The sequence below is a fragment of the Pongo abelii genome, chromosome 6 (genome assembly GCF_028885655.2).
Source record: "Pongo abelii isolate AG06213 chromosome 6, NHGRI_mPonAbe1-v2.0_pri, whole genome shotgun sequence".
Classification (NCBI taxonomy): Eukaryota; Metazoa; Chordata; class Mammalia; order Primates; family Hominidae; genus Pongo; species Pongo abelii.
This window is the reverse complement of record NC_071991.2, coordinates 63,025,509-63,050,283: the sequence shown is the minus strand read 5'-3', so window position 1 is coordinate 63,050,283 and position 24,775 is coordinate 63,025,509. Positions and strand designations below refer to the sequence as shown.

The window sequence follows — 24,775 nt, the reverse complement described above, 5'->3', positions numbered from 1 at the left end:
GAGAGAGAATGGCCACTTTCTGCCCTTTAGAGGTAAAATTACGAATGTAATTTCCTAATTACCCAGTGAAACATATTTTGAACTAGAACACAGATGTTTGGGAAAACCTCCAGCAAATTGACTTAATCTGATTGATTTTCTTATTTTGTGTTTTTCGAAGCAGGAACTGCACCCATTGTGACAGCAGAGGCGCTAAAGCTGCAAATTTCTGGGCCTCAACCCACTAGTTCCTAATCAGAAACTCTAGGGTGGAGACGCGGGATCTGCGTCCTTAGGATCACACTGCCTTTCGAGAACCATCCACCTGCCTGCTCCAAGTAGGTAGAGGGAGCAGCGGCACCTGGGATCCCACCGGACCGGGAAGAGTCAAATCCAGGTCTCTCCCTGCTTCGCCAAAAGGCCCCCTGCCTCCATCGCAACAGGAACAGTCTCTGTCTGGGAACCGCGGTTGCTTAAGCCTCGGTTTGCTCCTCAGCACTCCTGTCCCCCAACACCGCGTCAGGCGACGCCCAGCCTCCCGGGGGCTCGCAGACGCTCACTCTCCAGACCACAGTGACACCTGCCGAGGCCCCGCGGAACCGCGCTGCACTGCAACCCGGAGCTCCAGGCGCGGCGGGGGAAGTGGCCTGGGGCCGGGAAATGGGGAGAGGTGGCTCCCCACTCCCTCCGTGACCACCGTGCGCTGCCAGAGGGGACGCTGCGGGAATGGCCAGCGAGGTCTCGCAGGGGGACTGGCTGTCTTTTAGGAAATCAAGCGGCCAGCGCCCCCCAGTGCCGGCTGGGAGATGCCTTCAGAGTTCGAAGAGAAAAGATGCGACCTTCAATCTGCTCCATTCTCCCTGTCAGACAGGCCCTACGGACGGAGCTCCTGCCACCGCTGCCGCCCCATGATGTGTGCTTCTACGCCCCGCCCCGGTGCACCCCACCCCACCCCCAAACGGAAATCCTGCAGGAGAAACTGCAACACTAGCGACAGTGGGACATATCCCCGGGAGCAGTTGCGGGAGGTAGAGAAGGAAGGAGCAAAGGGGAAGAGGAAGAGAGAGAGACAGATCAAGGGAGCCTTCTTAGAAAGGTTTAACCTGACAGCTTGAAGGCGACGGGTAGCAAAGCAGCGAGCTGGTGAATGGGCGTCCTGACCCCCCACACTTCCCTCACCGACACCCCTCATCCGCGATACCCCACAGGACAGGATGTCCAGCTGCCCTCACTTAGCGTGCCCCTGGGCATTTGAGGGGTTCAGAGAGAGAAACGCAGTAACTTATTACCCTCACATGATATATTTTCACTTTCCGCTCCTGATTGTGAGCTCAATTAGATAAGGGACCTTGTGTTTTATTCCGTTGTACCACGTGCCTGACACATGGTAGCTGCTGGATAGAGATTTCTTCAATGATTGATTATAAAACACACTAATTTAGAGCTTACTATGTTATAAGATCTCCATCTGCAGTTACTTATTCCTCACAACAAGCCTAGGAGGTAAGGTTTTCCAATACGGAAAGCCAGGCACCCCGTAACGAACGTGCACGGTGTCACATTACCAGCAAGTGCCGAAGCTGGGGTCAGATTCAGGCAACCTGGCCCAGTGCCCTTACAGCTCATCCGGCCTCCACAGGGCCATTTTGTCCATGAATAAATGAATAAGTGAATGAATGAGTGTATGCTAATTTTGGTGAGCTGCCTGGGAAAATGTACAGGTTTTGGGGCTGGAAAAGGTCTTAGTCATGAGGGGGACCCTTTCTGATAGAGTGCTGGCGAAGAACTAGAACTCCTGGGGCCCCCAGGCTCTGCTACCTAAGTGCTGCAGAATTTTGCACATGGTCACCAGCCTCTGGTAGCTTATTACTTTGAGCAGTGCTGGTGGTTCTCAAATTTGTCTACATGTTAGAGTCACCCTGATGAGATTTTCTTTAAACCCAGTGGCTCAGGTCACCCCCTCCCCACACTACTGGAAATTAGAATCTTTCAGGGTGAATCCCAGACATCAGTTCAGCTTCAAATTTCTGAAATTTTCCCGGGTGGTTCCAATGTGCCATCAAAGCTGAGCACCTCATGGGTCTTCAGGTAAGCGGGAACTACATTCTTTCTCAAAGGGTGGCCACCGATCCTCTGAGAATCACTGGGTTTGCTGGTTTGCAATGCAGATCCCTGGGCCCTGCTTTGGATTTACCAAATCCAGATCTGGAATGGGCCAGAAGATCTGCTCAAATGAACAAACAAAAGTTCCCAGGTGATTTTTATGGCCATGAAAGTCCAAGAGCTGCTGGGAAAACTGCTTTCAAAGTCTGGTGTTGCACCAGCAGCAGCACCTGGAACTTGCTAGAAAGGCAGATGCTCTGGCCCCACCCAGACCTGCTGCACCAGAAACTCTGGGAGTGGGGTCCAGCAATCTGTGTTTAATAAGCCCTGCAGGTGACCTTGGGTGCCAAAGTTTGAAAACCGGTAACAGGCCTCTGGAATCATATAGCCCTGGGTTCAAATTCCAGCCTGGTCACTCACTAGCTGTATTAGTCTGTTCCTGCGCTGCTATAAGGACATATCCAAGACTGACTAATTTATAAGAGAAAGAGGTTTAATTGTCTCATGATTCTGCAGGGCTGGGGAGGCCTCAGGAAGCTTATAATCACGGTGGATGGGGAAGCAAACACATCCTTCTTCACATGTGGCATGAAAGAGAAGTGCTGAACAAAGGGGGAAATCCCTTATAAGGGATGGTCCTTATAAAACCACCAGATCTCGTGAGAACTCACTTACTATCACAAGAACAGCATAGGAGAAACCACCCTGATGATTCGATTACCTCTCACTGCATCCCTCCCACAACACATGGGGATTACAGGAACTACAATTCAAGATGAGATTTGAGTGGGGACAAAGCCAAACCATATCATTCCACCCCTGGCCCCTCCCAAATCACATGTCCTCACATTTTAAAACACAATCATGCCTTTCCAACAGTACCCCAAAGTCTTAGCTCCTTCCAGAATTAACCTAAAAGTCCAAGTCCAAAGTCTCATCTGAGACAAGGTAAGTTTCTTCCTCCTATGAGCCTTAAAATCAAAAGCAAGTTAGTTACTTCCTAGATACAATGGGGGTACAGGCACTGGGTAATTATACCCATACCAAATGAGAGAAATTGGCCAAAACAAAGGGGCTACAGACACCATGCAAATCTGAAATCCAATAGGGCAGTCATTAAACCTTAAAGTTCCAAAATGATCTCCTTTGACTCCATGTCTCACATCCAGGTCACACTGATGAAAAAGGTGGGTTCCCACAGCCTTGGGCAGCTCCACCTGTGTGGCTTTACAGGGTATCGCCCCCTCCTCCTGGCTGTTCTCACAGACTGGTGCTCAGTATCTGTGGCTTTTCCAGGTACATGGTGCAAGCTGTTGGTGGCTCTACCATTCTGGAGTCTGGATGATGGTGGTGGTCTTCTCACAGCTCCACTAGACAGTGCCCTAGTAAGGACTCTGTGTGGAGGCTCTGACCCCACATTTCCCTTCCTCACTGCCCTAGCAGAGGTTCTCCATGAGGGCTCCACCACTGCAGCAAACTTGTGCCTGAACATCCTGGCATTTCCATACATCCTCTGAAATCTAGGCAGAGGTTTAAAAACCGCAATTCTTGACTTCTGTGTACCTGCATGCTCAACACCACGTGGAAGCTGCCAAGGCTTGGGGCTTGCACCCTCTGAAGCCACAGCCTGAGCTGTACTCTGGCCCCTTTTAGCCACAGCTGAAGTGGCTGGGATGTAGGGCACCAAGTCCCTAGGTTGCACACAGCAGGGGTCCCTGGACCCAGCCCAGGAAACGATTTTTCCCTCCTAGGCCTCTGGACCTGTGATGGGAGGGACTGCCATGAAGGTTTTTGATATACTGTGGAGACCTTTCCCCATTGTTTCGGAGGTTAAAATTTGGCTCCTCATTACTTATGCAAATTTCTGCAGCAGGCTTGAATTTCTCCCCAGAAAATGGGTTTTTCTCTTCTATTCCATGTTTAGGCTGCAAACTTTCCAAACCTCTATGCTCTGCTTCCTCATGAATGCTTTGCTGCTTAGAAATTTCTTCCACCAGATACCCTAAATCATCTCTCTCAAGTTTGAAGTTCCACAGATCTCTAGGGCAGGGGCAAAATGCTGCCAGTCACTTTGCTAAAACATAGCAAGAATCACTCTTATTGCAGCTCCCAACAAGTTCCTCATTTCCATCTGAGACCACCTCAGCCTGGACTTCATTTTCTGTATCACAATCAGCATTTTGGTCAAAGTCATTCAACAGGTCTTTAGGAAGTTCCAAATTTCCCCACATTTTCCTGTCTTCTTCTGATCCCTCCAAATTGTTTCAACCTCTTCCTGTTACCCAGTTCCAAAGTTGCTTCCACATTTTCGGGTATCCTTATAGGAGCACCCCACTCTCTGTGGTACCAATTTAATGTATTAGTCTGCTGTGATGCTGCTATAAGGACATATGTAAGACTGTGTAATTTATAAAGGAAAAAGGTTTAATAGACTCATGGTTCTGCAGTGCTGGGGAGGCCTCAGGAAACTCACAATCATGGCGGATGGGGAAGCAAAGGCATCCTTCAGTTAACAGCAGGAAGAAAAAGTACAGAGTGAAGGAGGGAAAGGCCCCCTATAAACCCATCAGATCTCATGAGAACTCACTCACTATCATGAAAATAGCATGGGGAGAACCTCCGCCATGATTCAATTACCTCCCACTGGGTCCCTCCCTAAACATGAGGGGATTATGGGAACTACAATTCAAGATAAGATTTCGATGTGGAGACAGGCAAACCATATTGCTAGCCTTGTGACTCTGTGCAGGTTATTTGACTTCCCTATGCTTCAATTTCTTTATTTGTTAGTTGGAGGGGTTGTTATTTGGTTGAACAAAATTCACATATTGAGGTCCTAATTCTTAGTACCTTAAAATGTGACCTTTTTTGTAGATAGGGTTATTGCAGATGTTATTAGTTAAAATGAGGTCATACTGGAATAGGGTAGGTCCTGTCCAATGTGACTAGTGTCTTCATAATAAAGGGAAACGTGGAGACAGACATGTACACTGAAATAATACCATGTGAAGACTGGAGCTGTGCTTCAAGAAGCCAGGGAACTACCAGAAACTAGGAGAGAGATCTGGAACCAAATGTTTCCTAGTGTTTTCAGATGGGGCACAATTCTGCTCTCACCTTGATTTCAAACTTCTGGTTGCCAGAACTGGGGGACAACAAATTTCTGTTTTTTATGCCATCCAGGTTGCTGGGTTTGGCAGTCATAGCAAACTAATATGGAGGCATTTGGGAGGACTGTGTGAGATTCTATATCTAAAAGCACACAGCACAATGTAAGCAATCTCTACTAGAGATTTCTCAGTAAATATTAGATTTTTATTAAAAAAAGAAAAAAAACAAAAAAACAGTGATCCTGTACACTGCCTCTTTAAGTAGGGATGAAATCTGAGAAGTAGGAAAAGGACCAAAGCAGGACATTGCACCCAGTAGACTCAGACAGTCCGAGCAGTAGCATTGGTGCACGCCAGGCCTGCTTGGCCCTGGCTGGAGGCTAAGAAACAGTGGACAGATGGTCATCATTTCAGGTCGCCCTGATCTGGACAAGAACCAAATGAGGGATCCAGAGGCAATGGCGTGTTCAGCTCTGATGTAGCTTTCCTCCTCTCTAAAGCCCTCTGCAGAGGCCTCAGTTGCCTTCCATGAATTGTCTCAGTCCTTCCTGGTCATAAGCATCCCTGTCACAGGGACCAGAATCCATTACCAGGCTCCTGATCTCCTCAGACCTTCAAAACTGCCTTCGTGAATGTGTGTGTTTAAGGTTCATTAAATCACCTGAAATGGAAATAAATGAAGCAGAATAGAAAGTTCCCTTCCCTCAACCCTCACAGCATAGTCATCTGGCTGCCAGTTAGACACTGCCACCTTGGAACAGAAACCCAACCCCTGCAAGCAAGTAACTTCCTTCACCTCTACTTGTCCTCCAGAGAGAGGCAAGGGGCTGGATTGTCCCAAAACGCCCTTCTGTGCATGCTACCTGCGCAATCAGGAATCCACTTATTTCTTCCCAACTCCAGCATACACCATGCAGGCAGTAAGGGGACAGAAAGCCTATTTTGTAGTTTCCCAAGGTGGGTGGCAAACCAGGTTGATCAGGAGAGTGGGATATTACACAGTGTCAGAAGCTCTTTTCCATTATAAAGACTGTACTATTTTCAATTTGTGGAGGAGGTAGAGGTCATCTGTGGGATTGTTTTGCTGCAGCAGCTGCTCAGTGCCAAGTGAACTCATCCCAGGAGGCAGGGCTGACTTCTGCTGCTGCCCTAGGTAGGACCTGTGCAATTTCTTGGCAATCTGGGGAAGTCAACTGGGCTCCCATCATACCATGGCATCACAAGTGTGACTCTCAGGCCAGCTGACCTGTTTCTAAAGTGTGAGGCTGTGGGCTCCAGCAGGAAGCTAGCCCTCCAACCAGCAGCACAGTTTAGATTAAAATTTCCAGCCCCACTCAGCTCTCAAATATCTTCCTTTCTCCCCAGGCAGTAAAGGAAATAAAAGGCATTAGTCTTAGAGGAGCAGAAAGACTCTACTGTGTGACCTTGTGCAATTATGCAACCTCTCTGAAATTCAGTGTTTGGAGTTTTCTTATTTAAAATGAATTTAATAATACCTTTCATGGCTTTCCTCGTGAGGTTGTGAAAATCCAAGGAGCTTGTGTATGTGAAATGGTTTGTAAACAGCAGGGAGGGATGCGCAGGTAAGGAAAGTGATTATGGTGCTGTGATTGTATCTGCAGGGTTCCTTGAGCTTGGTATGATGGTTCTGTACAAGTCTTTAAAGAATGCAGATGAAGTGCAACAGAAAAAATAGATCGAATAACAGCTATATGAAGTGAACTAACAGTCAATGGACAGGAACTGACCACACCTTATCTCATTTAATCCATTCAAAAATCAAGTGAGAGGGAAGTAATTAGCTAAATGTTAAACCAGAGGTTTCTAGACTTTCTTAGTTCACGGTGCTCTTAGTGTCAGCATTCCTAGGCCAAAAGGAAAACCTAACCATTCTATGTATTATGTAACCAGATTCAAACTATTTAATAGATATTGATATCCTAACAACTTGGCCCCTATTGGTCCCTGCATAGCTTCTCAGATTTTGGAATCAGATAGGACACTGGCACTTCGTTTGTTGTTCCATATTGATTTTCGCACAGCACTAATATTTTATTACAATTAAAATACTAGCTTCTCATTGATATGACATTGTTACAGGACAGGGGTCCCAATCCAGACTCCAAGAGAGGGTTCTTGGATCTCACGCAAGAAAGAATTCAGGGCGAGTCTGCAGTGCAAAGTAAAAGCAAGTTCATTAAGAAAGTAAAGTGGTGAAAGTACAGCTACTCCATAGACAGAGTAGGGCATTCCTGAAAGTTAGAAGGAACATGTCGACCCTAGGTACAATACCTGTATATATGGGGAGATGTGCTCTGTTACAAGGGTTTGTGATAAAGGATTAATTTTCTTAATTACTATATTTTGCAAGAATCAATATTATTATCTTTAAAGCAAAATTAGGAATGCCTTTATTGTCCAGATATCAGGGTATCTGGACACTCCCAAGCCTGGGTCTCTTTAGTAAACATTATTAATTTGTTCCCTTTGAGAGGTGACAACGTGCTAGCAGCCCTCGCTTGCTCTCCGCGCCTCCTCGGCCTTGGTGTCCACTCTGGCTGTGCTTGAGGAGCCCTTCAGCCCACCGCTGCGCCGCGGGAGCCCCTCTCTGGGAGGCTGAGGCCGGAGCCAGCTCCCTCTGCTTGCAGGGAGGTGTGGAGGGAGAGGCGTGGGCAGGAACAGGGGCTGCTTTCGGGCCAGCGCAACTTCAGGGTGGGCAAAGGCTCAGCAAACTCATTCCAGGGCACCCTGCCCTTCACAAAGAAAACTCTCCCCGGGGCTCCCGCCAGCTTCTCTGGGATCAGTTGTGGGCTCAGTGGGCCCGCACTCAGAGCAGTCGGCCGGCACCACTGGCCCTGGGCAGTGAGGGGATTAGCACCTGGGCCAGCAGCTAAGGAGGGTGCGCAGGGTCCCCCAGCACTGCTGGCCCATCCGCGCTGCACTCGAATTCTTGCCAGGCCTCAGCCGCCTCCCTGTGGGGCAGGGCTCGGGACCTGCAGCCTGCCATGCCTGAGTGCCCCCTCACCCCTGCCCCCATGGGCTCCCACGCAGCTCGAGCCTCCCCGACGGGCACTGCCCCCTGCTCCTTGGCACTCGGTCCTATCGAACACCCAAGGGCTGAGGAGTGCAGGCGTGTGGCATGGCAGTAGCAGGCAGCTCTGCCCGTGGCAGTGGTGCAGGATCCACTAGGCGAAGCCAGCTGGGCTTCTGAGTTGGGTGGGGACTTGGAGAACTTTTATGTCTAGCTGGAAGACTGTAAATGCACCAATCAGCACTCTGTGTCTAGCTCAAGGTTTGTAAATGCACCAATCAGCACCCTGTGTCTAGCTCAAGGTTTGTAAGTGCACCAATCAGTGCTCTGTGTCTAGCTAATCTAGTGGGGACTTGGAGAACTCAAAAGTCTAGCTAAAGGATTGTGAATGCACCAATCAGCACTCTGTGTCTAGCTCAGGGATTGTAAAGGCACCAAGCAGCACCCTGTCAAAATGGACCAATCAGCTCTCTGTAAAATGGACCAATCAGCAGGATGTAGGTAGGGTCAGATAAGGGAATAAAAGCTGGCTGCCCCAGCCAGCAGTGGCAACCAGCTTGGGTCCCCTCCCATGCTGTGGAAGCTTTGTTCTTTCACTCTTTGCAATAAATCTTGCTGCTGCTCACTCTTTGGGTCCACGCTGCCTTTATGAGCTGTAACACTCACCACGAAGGTCTGCAGCTTCACTTCTGAGGCCAGCGAGACTGTGAACCCACCGGAAGGAACAAACAACTCCAGACATGCCGCCTTTAAGAGCTGTGACACTCACTGCAAAGGTCTGCAGCTTCACGCCTGAAGTCAACAAGACCACGAACCCACCAGAAGGAAAAAACTGCAGACACATCTGAAGGAACAAACTCTGGACACACCATCTTTAAGAACTGTAACACTCACCGCGAGGGTGGTTTTGTTCTTGAAGTCAGCGAGACCAAGAACCCACCAATTCCGGACGCACCTTCACCATAAACGTCTAGAGGCTAGGAATGCCTAACCTTCTGAGAATGCAACCCAGTAAGTCCCAGCCTCATTTTCCTAGCCCTCATTCAAAATGGAGTTGCTGTGGTGCAAACGCCTCTGACAACATCATCAAAAAGAATGCAGCAATTTCAGATGTAACTTAACTATCTCAAGCTAGTAGTGATATACTTCAGTTCACATTGTGTTGGACAGATGTGTTTACCTTAAACATTTAAAGTATCTCAAAATGCCCCTGTGGGTTCCTCAGGGTGTCCCCAGGCACCTCAGTGCACAGTTTGGGAACTGAGGTAGTAAACTAATGCTCAAAGCTTGGAAGTAACTTTCTATCATAGTTTTAAAACTTTAATAAGCCCCTGAGTGATCTGGGGTCTTGTTTTAATGTGGATTCTAATTCAGTAGGTCTGGGGTAGGACACCCGAGATGCTGTTTTTCTAACAAGCTCCTGAGCATGGAGGATGCTGCCAGTTCATGGACCAGCAAGGCTTTACGAGATCTAGTCAGGAGAGGTGGGACAGGTAACATCACAATCCAGGTCTCCAAAGCTCTTTTCCAGAACTATACTACTTCCCATATAATAAACTGTAGGGAAAATTTAAAAATTCTATTAGTGGATTTTCAGTTCCCATTTGGCATATAAAGAAGCTTGGAAGTGATCTCTCCCATCCCTGCAGTAAGAAAAAAAGCTGACCAAACTGAAAATCAACTCTTCATAGGTCCACCACAGGACTGGGGCAACAGGACAAGCTGCTGCCCTCCAAAATTAGACAAACAGGTAGATTCAGAGAATCTCAACTTACCGGAAGAGACGCTCAGAAGCAGAAACCTCCTGGAGACCAGGAAACGTAATGTGTAATTGACAAATTGCGACTGGGAACAATTTTGGGAGTTACAACTCACCTCCTACACTTCCGTGAGTGTTTCCTCAACGAGCCAAACCAGGTTCTCACAATGAAGATTAGAGAAAATCCCCCAGCCCTTCTGACAGGGGAAGGGGAAAAGTAGCCTTTCTTAAATACACCCAGAGCCTTCTGGTCTTCTTAACAATGCCCCTCAGGAGAAACTATTTAACCAGAGCCTAACCTCTGGGGCCTGCCTCTGGAGGTTTCTCTCTCATTTCTCTCTTGGTGTGACCTTGCCAGATTCTTGTTGCCACTGGATCAATCAATCGTATTAGTTTTCTAATTGTTACTGTAACTGATGACCACAAATCTAGAAATTTTAAACAACACAGATTTGTATCACAGTGTGTATGTCTGATGTTTAGTGGGCTCAGCTGATTTCTCTGCCTGAGTCTCTCAAGGCTGCAATCGCACTGGAAACAGGGTTTCATTCCTTTCTGGAACTCTGGGGGAGAGTCTACCTGCAAGAGCATGCAGGTTGTTGGCAGAACTGAGTTCCATTTGGCTGTATGAGGTTGTATGTTCCATAGGGTCCCCCTTTCTTGCTGATAGAGGCTGAAGATTGTTCTCATTCTAGAGGCTGCCCACATTCCTTGGCTCATGGCTCCCTTCTTCCATCTTCAAAGCCAGCAACAATGGTCGACTTTGAATTTCCTCTGGATTTCCCTTCCCTACCACATCTCTAACTCTCTTCTCACTCTTCCACTTTTAAGGGCCCATGTGATTGCATTGCGTCCACCTGGATAGTCCCAGATGCTCTCCCTGTCCTAAGGTCTATTACCTTAATTTTATCTGCAAAATCTCCTTTGCCATGTGACAAAACATATTCATGGGTTCCAGGAATTAGGGTAATTATTTGGCCCATTATACTGACTATCAACAAAATCCAGGCAGGAGCTAGAGAAACACTGTTAAAAATTTTTAAGTAGTTACAACTATGACCTACAAAAATGACTGCTTTCATGCCAGCAAAACTGGCTACATAATTTTCAAGGTCCAGTGAATTTAAAATTATATTATTAAAATAAATACTATAAATATATATTTATATATATGTGTCTGTGTTGTGTTTTAAAATTTTGTATTTTTAATGTTGCAGATCCTTGGACGTGGGGGATAGTGGAGAAGTGAGTGAGGACTCTCACAGGCCCCTAGGAGAATTGGTGTATGTGTCCCCTGGCTGCTGGGTTCCTCTGTTTTCTTGTCAGTTACTGGACCAATGCAGCATGTTATAGCTTGGGACAGAGAAGTAGAGTCAGGCATTTCCCCTTCCCAGGGGCCAGCTGCCCTAAGCCATTGTGGATGGGTGACTCCCAAGGGTATTGCAGCTTCCACATTGGGATGCCCTAGATAACTGGATAGGGGGTGAATAAAAGGCTCATTCTTGCCAAGTCCCTTCCAGTTGTGCTGTGGTGCTGGAAGCCCAGAGTGGGGGTGCACCCATGCCCTGGCCCCCAGTACCATGAAGTACATGTGTCCAGCCCAACCCCCTGCCTTGTCCAGGTCCAGGCACTGCCGGGAATGGCGGGGAGCAGCATTCACAAAGTAGGAGGGTAAGGAAGAGAAAGCCATGTGGGGCTTGGAGAGCCAGGGCATGGGACACAGGAAGCTGAGAGCTCATCCAGGGGAGACAGGGAAGGCAGTGGCAGGAAGGACTGCACTTGAGCTGAGCCTTCAAGCCCTCAGCACATACTCCATGGTCGCATAAATGTCTGTTACGAAACAAATTCAAAGCTAAAATTATTAAAAGTTTCGATACGGAAGTCACAAAGCATTATACCCCACACACAGGTCATTCTGAGCACAGGGCCCCGTGTGACTGCACTGGTCACACAGCCACAAAGCCACCCTGCATGCCAGGATGAAGTCTCGTCAGCACATGTAACTCCGTGGTTGCTCACAGCTGTACTTCATCTGCTTAAGATCCTGCCCAGGAACTAAGCTCTGGAAAGGATGAGGTTTGAGCAGCCAGTCTTACTCCACCAACTCTGCTTCCCTTCAAATCAGCAGTGTCCCTAGGGCCACTTCACGCTTAACGAGCCATGGTGGCCCTTGTGCTTTCACACCAGACGCATGCCTTGGCCTAGAGAGCAGACCCACTGCCTGGCCAGCAGGAGACAAAGCCCCTTCCCTACAGTGCACCTGTGGTGTTCCATTTCCACAAGGCAGTGATGTTCATGAGTATTAGTCCATTTTCACACTGCTCTAAAAAACTACCTGAGACTGGGTAATATATGAAGAAGAGAGATTTAATTAATTTACAGTGTCACAGGCTTAACAGGAAACATGACTAGGGAGCCTCAAGAAACTTACAATCATAGGTGAAGGTGAGCAAGAACGTCTTACCATGGCAGAGCAGGAGAGAGAGAAGGTGATCGAAGTGGGAAGTGCAACACTTTTAAAGCAACCAGATCTTGTGAGAACTCACTCACTGTCATGAGAACAGCAAGGGGGATGTCTGCCCCCATGATTCAATCACCTCCCACCAGGCCCCTCCCCCGACATGTGGGGATTACAGTGCGAGATAAGATTTGGGTGGGGACACAGAGCCAAACCATATCACCATGCAAAGCACATACACTCAGTTCTTTTTAGGAGGAAACTCAGTATGCATGAAATTGAATTTCATCCATGAAAGCAATTCAATTGAATGTCACAGTCCTCATAAGGTATTTATTTAAGGCAAGTCAAAGCTATTCAGTAGGGCATAAAACAAATCAGGTTACTTCCTTGCTAAGAAGAGTTACCTCAACACCGCTGACACACTCCCATGCCAATAAGAACATGAGATGATTCAGTAAAAATTCAGCAGTGCTTTGGTCTCGCTAAGTGTTCCTGTCAACCACCAGAATGTAGGCACCATAGTTCTTGTAGCAGGTTGGAAGCAGCAGAGGGTTCAGTTAAAAAAGGGAATCATCCACGACTGATGACTAATAATGTGGCAGTAATTGTAACATTTAAAAAATTGCCATCTATAATCAAAAATGCCTTCTAGGAGAGTGGATCCTGGGAGAATGAAAGGCTTTTTGCTTCTGCCAAATTCTTAAATGGACTTGGATATGCAGAGTTTCACCTGGAGCTAAACTTTGGTGGAAGGGACAGAAGAAACTGAAATTGGAAGAATTTGGTTTTGCTCCCAAGAGGGGAGACAGCAGAGGCATTGGGTGAAAAGCTGGAGCCTGCATTATAGACAAATGCCAAGGGTTTTTCTTTTTTTTTTTTTGAAACAGGGATGTCCTGAATGTAATATTAAGTTGTGTCTGTTGCTATAGTAACAGGATGATACAGAAATACTGATTGAGATTCATTCTTGACCCCAGAGGTTACAAAATGGTACGGGGATAACAATAGGTACAGGGCACTATAGAGAACAAAGTACCCAGATTCTCCAGGCTCATTAAGGCTACTGGCATTGATATGGAATCTGTGTTGACAATGAGCTAGCCTAGCAGGGTGACCAACTCTTGCCATGAGCAGTTGCATCAAGATAGGCCCGTGGGCAGTAAAGGATTAACCTAGTCTAAGGGAAAGGTGTGTCCCTTGCTAAACTCCTGGGAGTTAACCTCTGTGTCTTAGAAATATTCTACCTGATAAGAGTGTCTTTGTTTATCTGGGAGTCTTGGGCCAGGTAGTATCAGCTTAACCTCTAACAGCTGGACACTGAAGTCAGCCATGTGGGCTGTCAGCCATGCCTACATGACTGGCCCCCAACAAAAACCATGGATGCCAAGGCTTGGGTCAGCTGCCCTGGTTAGTAATGCTCTGTGCACGTTGCCGCATGTCATTCCTAGAAGGAAGTGCTGCTCCATGAGTCCACTGGGAAAGGACAACCAGAAGCTCACGCCTGGTCTCTCATGGACTCTGCTCTGCACACCTCTTCCTATTATAGGAGTTATTAAGAGATTATTTTAGGCAGATAGAGAGGAAAAGGGGTCCTTAGGAAGTTTTTGTTTCTTTTAAAGCAGCTCCAGAAACATTTCTTGTCTAGCAGAAAAGCCCTGGTTCTTAGAGCCGGGCAGGCAACCTTTGATATGCAAATGCTGGCCATTAGAAACTGGGTCCACCCAAACATGGCGATTCCCACGGTGGTCCTCTTGCCCTTGCTTGCCCTGACATGTGCCTGGAAACATGGCCGCCCCCACATATCCCCAGGTATGTAGAACATCATGGCGCCCTGTATTTGCACATTAAAAGGCTAGGGTGGGACGGACAATTTTTTCGTGGGCTACGTAAATGACATGCCTGGTCAAACCAATCCCCTAAGCCCTATGGAAATCAGGCACCGCCTCCTGCAGCCTCCCCATATAAGCAACCACTTTTCTGCCACACAGGGGGTTTTCTCTTTGTTTGGATCCCCCGTCTCTGTACAGGGGAGCTGTTTTCTTCTTTCTTCCTTCTTTCTTGCCTATTAAACTCTCCACGCCTTAAAACCACTGCATCCGTGTTGTTTTATCCAATTCGACTTGAGAAGAAGAACCCTGGTGTTCCTCCACTCATCGGAGCAGTAGCATTTCCTCTGCTGAGTTTAGTCTGTGTTCCTCCATTGTAACGAATTGTAACTGCAAGTATAGCAACCCTTCTGAGTTCTGTGAATCCTTCGAGAGAATCACGGAAGTTGACGGTGGTCTTGGGGACCCCCTGAACTGCAGCCTGTCTCTTCTTCCCACCAGATGAGCTCCGAGGAAAGAAAGGGTGGGGAGAACACAACAGCCCCACCCCTCTTGGTTTCACAGGCCCAGATCGTGGGACCCTGCCCTTCCTTGAAAGGGGGGATACTGAATGTAACAGTGAAGTTTCAAAAATATTTAAGGTGATGGATATCCCAATTACACTGCTTTGATCTTTACAAATTATATGAATGTGTTAAATTGTCACATATACTTCAGAAATATACACATTATGTATCAATAAAAAATTAAGAAATTTTTATAATCAAAATCAGGCTGTTACAGTGAAAGTAGCTGGAAAGTAAGTCAGCCTGAGCTGTGGGAAGAGCCGGCCCGATGCCTTCACCCAGCCCAGTAGGAGGAGTCACTGAAAACAAGTGTCTTTTGGTGCCTTACCATTTGAGATGCCTCAGTGAAGTCGAGCACATCACAATATGAATCTGTCTGCTACTCACCAAATGACTTGTGTGTTACTAGTTTGTTATTATTATTCATTTAATTATTATTTCTGGTGGGAGTTAAGAGGGTGGAACCAGCATGTGACTAGACACAGTATAAACGAGAATCAGCACATGTGGGACCAAAAGGATCCCTAAACTGTGCTAACTGGGCAGAGGCAGGACACGGAGCTATCTCAGGCTAGTAGGGAGATAGTTCAGTTCACATTGTGTTGGCAGATATTGCTGTGTTTCCCTTAAACATTTAAAATATCTCAAAATACACCAGCTGCCTCAGTGCACAGTTTGGGAACTGAGGTAGTAAACTAATGCTCAAAGCTTGGAAGTAACTTTCTATCATAGCTTTAAAACTTTAATAAGCCCCTGAGTGATCTGGGGTCTTGTTTTAATGTGGATTCTAATTCAGTAGGTCTGGGGTAGGACACCCGAGATGCTGTTTTTCTAACAAGCTCCTGAGCATGGAGGATGCTGCCAGTTCATGGACCAGCAAGGCTTTACGAGATCTAGTCAGGAGAGGTGGGACAGGTAACATCACAATCCAGGTCTCCAAAGCTCTTTTCCAGAACTATACTACTTCCCATATAATAAACTGTAGGGAAAATTTAAAAATTCTATTAGTGGACTTTCAGTTCCCATTTGGCATATAAAGAAGCTTGGAAGTGATCTCTCCCATCCCTGCAGTAAGAAAAAAAGCTGACCAAACTGAAAATCAACTCTTCATAGGTCCACCACAGGACTGGGGCAACAGGACAAGCTGCTGCCCTCCAAAATTAGACAAACAGGTAGATTCAGAGAATCTCAACTTACCAGAAGAGACGCTCAGAAGCAGAAACCTCCTGGAGACCAGGAAACGTAATGTGTAATTGACAAATTGCGGCTGGGAACAACTTTGAGAGTTACAACTCCAGGTAGTGTCCTATACTTCCTGTGAGTGTTTCCTCGGGGAGCCAAACCAGGTTCTCACAGTGAAGATTAGAGAAAATCCCCCAGCACTTCTGACAGGGGAAGGGGGAAAAGTAGCCTTTCTTAAATACACCCAGAGCCTTCTCGTCTTCTTAACAATGACCCTCAGGAGAAACTAGTTAACGAGAGCTAGAAACTATTTAACTGGAACTAGAGGGAATGGGTGTGAGATCGCAGGCACCCTGGGAATTAGCAAAGATCTCAGAGTGGGCTTGAGCTTTCTTCCCCAGTCTGCAGAGTGGGGCAGGGTGGCCCTGGCTATATTTGAGCTGCATAAAGATTACCTTCTTTATAAATGAGAGACAAGTGGGATGGAGTCATCTCCTTAGTCTCTAAAACCACAGAGCCCAGAGTGGTAGGATAAGGGCATAAATTCCCCAAGTGGGTCATGGGATGGGATGGTGGTAACAGGGTCCACTGCTTCTGGCCCTTGGGTCCACGTATTCCACCTAAGGGGGATGCAGCACCACACAAACACCCTTGTTTAGAATGTGCCCTGGGCCCCAGAGGAAGGCACCTCATCTTCACATGGTGTCACCTCTGAGCTGGAACTTAAGCCATTCCATTGCCTTGTCAGCGGGCAGCTGAGGAATAATGTGGTTTGCGCTATGACACATGGATCTTCTGATAATGTGCCCACCTCCTTTGCTGCAAAGTCGTCTGATAATAGTGCTGTCTGAGGCCCTGTGGGCAGAAAACACAAATCCATACCTGCAGTATGTATATTCTGTCAAGTTGAATCTCTGTCCCCACAGGGTGCTAAGGGTTTAATATAACTTGCCACCACATGGCTGGTTGGTCTTCTCAAAGGGTGGTGCCATAATGGGGACTGAACACTGGTTTCTCATCTAGGCAGGTTGGGTGTTGAGAGGTGGCAGAGTTCAGCCTGGGTGGGTGGGAGGGCACACTGTTGGGCTTATGCACAGCTTCTGTATGCTACAACAGCTCCTCCATTCATGAATCTGCAGCACTTGCCCAGGGATGCCAAGACAGAGGCTGGCTGTCATTTTCTCTGTATGTGAATGTGTAATATAAACAAAAACTTCCCAAGGACCCCTTTTGTTGTTTAGTGTCTCATCTTTAATGGCTTCTCTCTGGTGGGTATGAATGTGTAATATAAAGATAGTCACACTTTGTGCCAAGTTCCACGTGTCTACCCATATCCTTCTATCTTGCTGTCTCCATTGTTTCAACCTTTCTCCTTCCAGGCCCCTGACCAGTCAGCCATTTGTCATTGCCATGAATGCAATGATACTCTTATTTTGGGCCCGTCTTCTTTCCACATAAAGTGGAAAAACAAGTGCACTTCTTAAAGTGTTTCCCACAAGGAGGATTTTTCATCACCACTGTCCTTCAAGGCCACCCGTGAATGGGGCTGTGATGCTGTTGCTGTCCATTTTCAGCTTGCTCTCACATACCGACCTGGCCCATTTGTAAAAACAGCTTGGACGTTTTCCTCTTCTGCCAGCTGGTCAGAGGGAGAGATGGTGAGGTGAAGTGGTGGGGGACGTGAGAGTTGGGCTACCTGCTCTTTTGGCTTGTTTGGGTACTCAACCTGTTCATGCATCATTGCATGGGTATCTCCTTCCACCTCAGGATGAATTCCTGCGGGCTTCACCCTACATTATGCTTGGCGGGTTGGACAGAACCCAGCTCATAATGGCTTGCTCTGGTCATGTTAACAGGGCATCCTGTGTGCCCCTTCTCAACCAAGCCTCAGTAGCACACCAGGAGCTGTTTATTAAAGAGCATTTAGTTCTCTGCTGAAAATGTCATGGCCATACTCCAGAACCTTGGGGATCTAAGTTTGGTTCTCCCATTGGAGCTCACCATTAACACCACACAGCATATTTTCCTACCACGGAAATCATAGGCTCTGATGGGTGCTGCAGTCCCAACAACAGAGCTATTTGCACCGCAGAAGCTGGAATCTCTGGCAGAGTTCCTTCCTGCTTTGAACCTCCCTCCAAGCTGGCAGCTGTTTGTGTTCTCCATGACATAGTTTGGAACAGTAACCATAGTTATGGAAGCTGGCATCTCCAGAACTCCAAGGCTCCAACCAGGGTTCTTTCTAGTGATTAGAGGCTCAACATGCAATAATTCATTCTTTATTTTGGAGAAGAAGTTGTAGAAATCCCAGACCAATGGGCCTTTAATATTTTTCTGATGTGGTGGACCTGAGTCTTCCTAGCAAAGGTGCCATATCTGGTCCAGTCCCTGCAACTGGGGCTACTATTTAGTTGAGTTTGTGGCATCCCACTGTTATCATAGGATTTGTTTGTTTGTTGTAGGGACCAGAACTGGTAAATTAGGTAAAAACTGCACCTTTCAAATTTTTAAGAGTGGCTATAATTTCTACTATTTCCCCCAGGATGTGAAATTGTCTTTAATTTGCTATCTTGGCCAGGGTGGGGTATAGTTTTATATGTTTCCATTGGTTCTCCCCAGTGCAATAACTCTTATCACAGAGGCCAAAGCACGAACGTGGGGCTTTTGCTCATTATTAAGAATGGTGATTCCACTGTGCATCCATAAAAAGAAATGAGATCATGTCCTTTGCAGGGACATAGATGAAGCTGGAATCCATCATCCTCAGCAAACTAACACAGGAACAGAAAACCAAACACCACATGTTCTCACTCATAAGTGGGAGTTGAACAATGAGAACACACGGACACAAGGAGGGGAACAACACACACTGGGGCCAGTCAGGGGGTGGGAGGTGAGAGAAGGGAGAGCATTAGGGCAAACAGCTAATACGTGAGGGGCTTAAAACCTAGATGATGGGTTGATAGGTGCATCAAACCACCATGACACACATATACCTATGTAACAAACCTACACATTCTGCACTTGTATCCCGGAAATTAAAGTTAAAAAAATAAATAAAATAAAGGATAGCGATTCCAATCACATAGTCAACAATGAGGAAAATGGCTACCCGGTGGGCCCACAGACCCAGTGGATCTACTGTGAGCCAGCCCTGGCCCAGGAGTCCATTGGTTTCCTGCCCTCCATATCCCACCTCTAACTTGGGGCTGAGGATGAAGCTCTGGAGCTTTGCCTCTCAGTGCCAAATTTGGACCCTGCATCTACCAGTCCTTGATATGTTTGGGTTTTCCCCTGCCCCCAGTGCATGTTTACCTGAGTAAATGGCAGTAAATCTCTTTGAGGAAGACTGTGGAATTGTTATCATGTGCGCTTGACTTGTTGTCACAGGGTCTTCATCCTGGGAACTCAACCTCTCTGTCAGTTGGTGGGATCTGACTTTGAAAACTTGTTCGGGTCTAGCAACTGGGTAAAGGATGAGGACCTTTTCACTGGGATGACTGCCCTTAGCCATCTTCGATTTTGTTTGATTGTACATGTTGGTCAGTACCTTTGATAGCTGTCCATTCATTCTGTCCCTAGGGTTACTGTGTCCTGTCACCCGTCTCTATTAATGTTCAGACTCTGCTGTCACTGTATTAGTAACCACCTAGCTTTTGTGACGATTGACCACAACCACCTTCTCCATTGTTTGGGGCACCTGTTGGCCTCACTGTTGTCCGTGAATTCAGTTTTGTGATGTTCTATTTTATCATCATCCCTTGGCTGTGGAGGATGGTCCCAACACCAGTGCATTCTTCATCGCTTTGCTGAAAGGTGTGTTCTTCAGGTCCTCCTCCAGAGCAGTCTTCTGGGGGGTTTTCTGGGCTAATAGTGGACCCACTGCAGCATGCACAGGGTGATGCTTCTACATGCCAAGAAGCGCCAAAGATTGCCAGCAAACCACCACAAATCTCAGTTCATTTTCCAGGGCTGCTGTCACAAACTGCCACAAACTAGGTGGCTCAAACTACAGAAATGTATCATCTCACAACTCTGGAGGCTAAAAGTGTGAGATGAAGGTGTCAGAGGCCTGGCTCCTTCTGAGAGCTCTGAGTGAAGGGTTTGTTCTGGGCCACTCTCCTTGGCCTGTGGATGGTGGTCTTCTCCCTGCGTCTTCACAGCATCATCCCTCTATGCATCTCTCTTCGAATTTTCCCTTCCTTTTTTTTTTTTGAGACGGAGTCTTGCTCTGTCGCCCAGGCTGGAGTGCAGTGGCGCGATCTCAGCTCACTACAAGCTCCACCTCCCGGGTTCACGCCGTTCTCCTGCCTCAGCCTCCTGAGTAGCTGGGATTATAGGCGCCCGCCACCATGCCTGGATAATGTTTTGTATTTTTAGTAGAGACGGGGTTTCACCATGTTAGCCAGGATGGTCTCGATCTCCTGACCTCGTGATCTGCCTGCATCAGCCTCCCAAAGTGCTAGGATTACAGGTGTGAGCCACTGCGCCCGGCCAAATTTTCCCTTCTTAAAAGAACACCGGTAATATTGGATTAGGAACCCTACTCAGCTCCAGGATGACCTCACCTTTACTTCACTAATTACATCTGCAAAGGCCTTGTTTCCAAATAAGATCACATTCTGAGGTGCTGCGGGTTAGGACCTCAACATATGGATTTTGGAGGACACAATTCATACATAACAATATGTATGGTAGCAACGATTATTAAACACCTTTTATAAATTCATGACTTCAAAGGAAGAGCTCTCGAATCCCAGTTTTGGGACGCAGGGAACATTACCCCAGTGGCAGTGGCCCACATACCCCCACATCCTGTACTACAGGACACACGGGCAAGCCTCCAGCTTCTTGGAGGATGGACCCACGTGGGTGACATCTGCAGGTATAGAATGAAGTACAGGCAAGACGAGAGCAGGAAATGATTAATGAATATTGATAAACTGTGATTTGTTTTAGTATTTTAAAAAGATGCTTTGTTAAACTTGTCTTCTTTTTAAATTCTCTTCGATGTGTTGCCTCAAGTACAAAAATGAGGAAAACTACAGCACTAACAATCTGATGAAAAAGTTGGGCTGTTGGCTTTCCTCAGCTGATTTGTGGTCACCACTGGGCACTCGTTGTCTTCTTAAAGTCTCACTTTAGCTCCTGCCAATCAGACAGCTTCAAAGCCCAGTGTCGGGCAGTTTGGATCTGAGTCAAGCAGTAATCAGAGCGGTTGGGCTTGGTCTGTATTCTCTGAATGAAAATTTTGCAGATGAACCTTTTTCTGCAGAGCAGAAGTGGCTGGGCACCCTTGCCAGATGAGAACCACCAGATGGCGCTGAATCCTCAATAAGAAAAGAGACTGGTGTGTCTCTTTCAGGCCCTGAAGGCATGATAATCTTGGGGACCCACAAAAGTGTTTTCATTTATTTTAAAATCAGAAGAAAAAAAGTGAATATAATACTCCTGGATTATATTCACCTTTCTACTGATGCAATCATTAAATATACTTTCTTTCTTTTTTTTTTTTTTGAGACGGAGTCTCGCTCTGTCGCCCAGGCTGGAGTGCAGTGGCGCGACCTCGGCTCACTGCAAGCTCCGCCTCCCGGGTTCACGCCATTCTCCTGCCTCAGCCTCCTGAGTAGCTGGGACTACAGGCGCCTGCCACCATGCCCGGCTAATTTTTTGGGTTTTTAGTAGAGACGGGGTTTCACTATGTTAGCCAGGATGGTCTCGATCTCCTGACCTTGTGATCCGCCCGCCTCAGCCTCCCAAAGTGCTGGGATTACAGGCGTGAGCCACTGTGCCCGGCCCTACTTTCATACATATACTTTTAAAAAGTGTGTGTGTGTGTGTATAGAGGCAGGGGCTCAAGGAGCCAAAGTACTCAGGAAAGTAATAATGGGGACCTGGCCTGGTTGTTTTTCTGTATCATACGTGGGATGTGGATCAAAAGTGTCAGTGAATTTCATGTCAGGTCTAGGCGTGTCTCCCTTTGTGGACATCTTTCAATTGTATGCATTCATGTATTTATTTAACTCAATAGGTCCCTTTTCAGTCACATGTCCTTTGTTTGTTTGTTTGTTTTTGTTTTTTGAGACCAGGTCTCTTTCTGTTGCCCAGGCTGGAGTGAAGTGTGATCTTGGCTCACTTCAACCTCTGCCTCCCAGGCTCAGGTGATCCTCCCACCCTAGCCTCCCAAGTAGCTGGGACTACAGGCATGCGCCACCACACCCAGCTAATTAGCTAATTTTTTTTTTTTTTTTTTAAGAGAAGTGGCTTTGTCATGTTGCCCAGGCTGGTCTCCAACTCCTGAGCTCAAGTGATCCACCCATCTTGGTCTCCCAGAGTGTTGGGATTATAGTCGTGAGCCACTGTGCCCAGCCCCACATGTCCTTTTGATTCTACTTCCTAAATGTCTCTCCAATCTGTCACCTTCTCTGTAAATCCACTGTGGCCACCTTCATTCAGGCCACTGGTACGTTTCTCCTGGACTTTTACAATAGCTTCCTGTTGGGCGTTTTGTTTCCAGCCTTGTCTTCTACATATATATCCAAGGCAATCTTCTAAAAATCAAATCTGCTCATGTCAGTTTTTTGCTTTAAAACTCTCTGCGACTCTTTGCTGCCTAAAGTGGCTGTTTCTGAGGTAGGGTGTGTGTCCTCGAGGAAGCAGGTAAGGTGTGTGTCCTCTTGGGAGCGTAGAAGAAAAACAGAACTCTTGTTTGTATTTACCTTTAATTTGATCCTTTAAACACTTATTTTTTTGTATGCTTTATTTATTTACACAATACATGTACATTATTCATAAATATAACATGTATTATATTGGGAAAGGTACGGGTACCTTTGTTTTTTTCTTCACCAAAAGGATGTATCATCAAAAGTGTTTGGAGACCTTAAGAATTATGTCCAAATTCATTAGAATTACAATAGGCCTCTCTGATATGAATCAGATTTACCTTTGAGATCTTACCTGCTTAGTTCTAGCCACACAGGACACCCCAGGCTGTAAGCTCTTAAGCTTTCACGCATTTATGAACATTCCATACACAGAATGCACCTCCCCAATCATCATTCCTCACCTAATCAACTCCAACTCCTCCTTCACCATCCAGCTCCCTAGGATCCTCTCAGAGTTCCTCTCTCCTGTGTGCTGCCTTAGCTGCCTTAGCGTAGGTTGGCGCAAAAGTCATTGCAGTTTTAGACGGTGAATTTTAAATAATTAGAACTAGCCTCAAACACATCTTCATTAATCAAAACAGGAACCATTGCAATCAACACATTTTTGCCAATGATTAATAAGTTTGTTTATTCCTGTAGTGTAAAAATCCATGCTTTGGGATTTGACGAACTCTTGAAATGCATTTTCTGCATCCTGCTGGTTGGGGAAGCATTTTCCCTGCAAAAAGTTATCGAGATGCTTGAAGAAGTGGTAGTCAGTTGGCGAGAAGTCCGGTGAATGTGGCAGATGAGGCAAAACTTTGTAGCCCAGTTTGTTCAACTTTTGAAGCTTTGGTTGTGCATTGTCATGAAGAATAATTGGGCCCTTTCTGTTGACCAATGCTGGCTGCAGGCATTGCAGTTTTCAGTGCATCTCATCAGTTTGTTGAGCATACTTTTCAGATGTAATGGTTTCGCTGGGATTCAGAAAGCTGCAGTGGATCAGACCGGCCGTAGACCACCAAACAGTGACCAGGATGTTTTTTGGTGCAGGTTTGGCTTTGGGAAGTGCTTTGAAACTTCTTGTGGGTCCAGTCACTGAGCTGGTCATCACCAATTGTTGTATAAAAGCCACTTTTTGTCGCACGTGGCAATCCAATTGAGAAATGGTTTGCCGTTGCATTGAATAAGAGAAGACACTTCAAAATGATGATTTTCTTGATTTTCGATCAGCTCATGAGGCACCCACTTATCGGGCTTTGTCACCTTTCCAATATGCGTCAAATGCTGATGTTGAGTTCTTCAGCAACTTCTTGTGTGGTTGTAAGAGGATCAGCTTCGATGATTGCTCTTAGTTTGTCATTGTCAACTTCCAATGGCCCACCACTACGCTCCTTGTCTCCTTGAACTGCCACTGCACTGTACGTTCGTTAGCAGTTCCTGGGCCAAATGCGTTGTTGATGTTACGAGTTGTCTCTGCTATTTTACGACCCATTTTGAACTCGAATAAGAAAATCACTTGAATTTGCTTTATGTCTAACATCATTTCTATAGTCTAAAATACACATAAAATAAACAGCAAGTGATAAATCATTAGCAAACATAAAGCGAGAAATGCCCATTAAAATGATGTATAACATAACCACATTTATTTAAGAATGTATTCCAGTATTAAACAGCAAATTCCAACAATCCAAAAACTGCAATTATTTTGCACTCACCTATTTGTTTCATTTTATTTTTCCTTTACCATGTTGTGAGGAGCACGTTTGTGTGTGACTACATTTATAAAGCAGCTACTAGATGCAGGACACACTGTGAGTCCATTTCTATATGTCATTTCAATTCATCTGTCCTCTAAGTGACCAACTCATCTTGATATGCCTGGGATTTTCTAGGTTTTAGCACTGGAAGTTCTGTGTCCCAGGAAACCCTTCAGTCTCAGGCAAACCAGGACGAGTGGTCAATCTACAAAATAATCCATCATGCAGATGAGAAAGTCAAGGCTCAGAGAAGTTATAAAAACTTAGCTGAGCTCATGAAGCTAATTAGGGGTAGGACCTGGCTGTATCCCTCAGAAAATCTGTGCTCTGTCCATCATGTTGCCATGC

The 24,775-nt window shown here is 46.5% G+C and overlaps 1 pseudogene; it reads right to left on the bottom strand.

Annotated features, from left to right (window-relative positions):
* Nucleotides 1-22,827: 22,827 nt before the first annotated feature.
* On the bottom strand, nt 22,828-24,210 carry LOC129060260 (histone-lysine N-methyltransferase SETMAR-like; annotated as a pseudogene).
* Between the last annotated feature and the right edge of the window lie 565 nt (nt 24,211-24,775).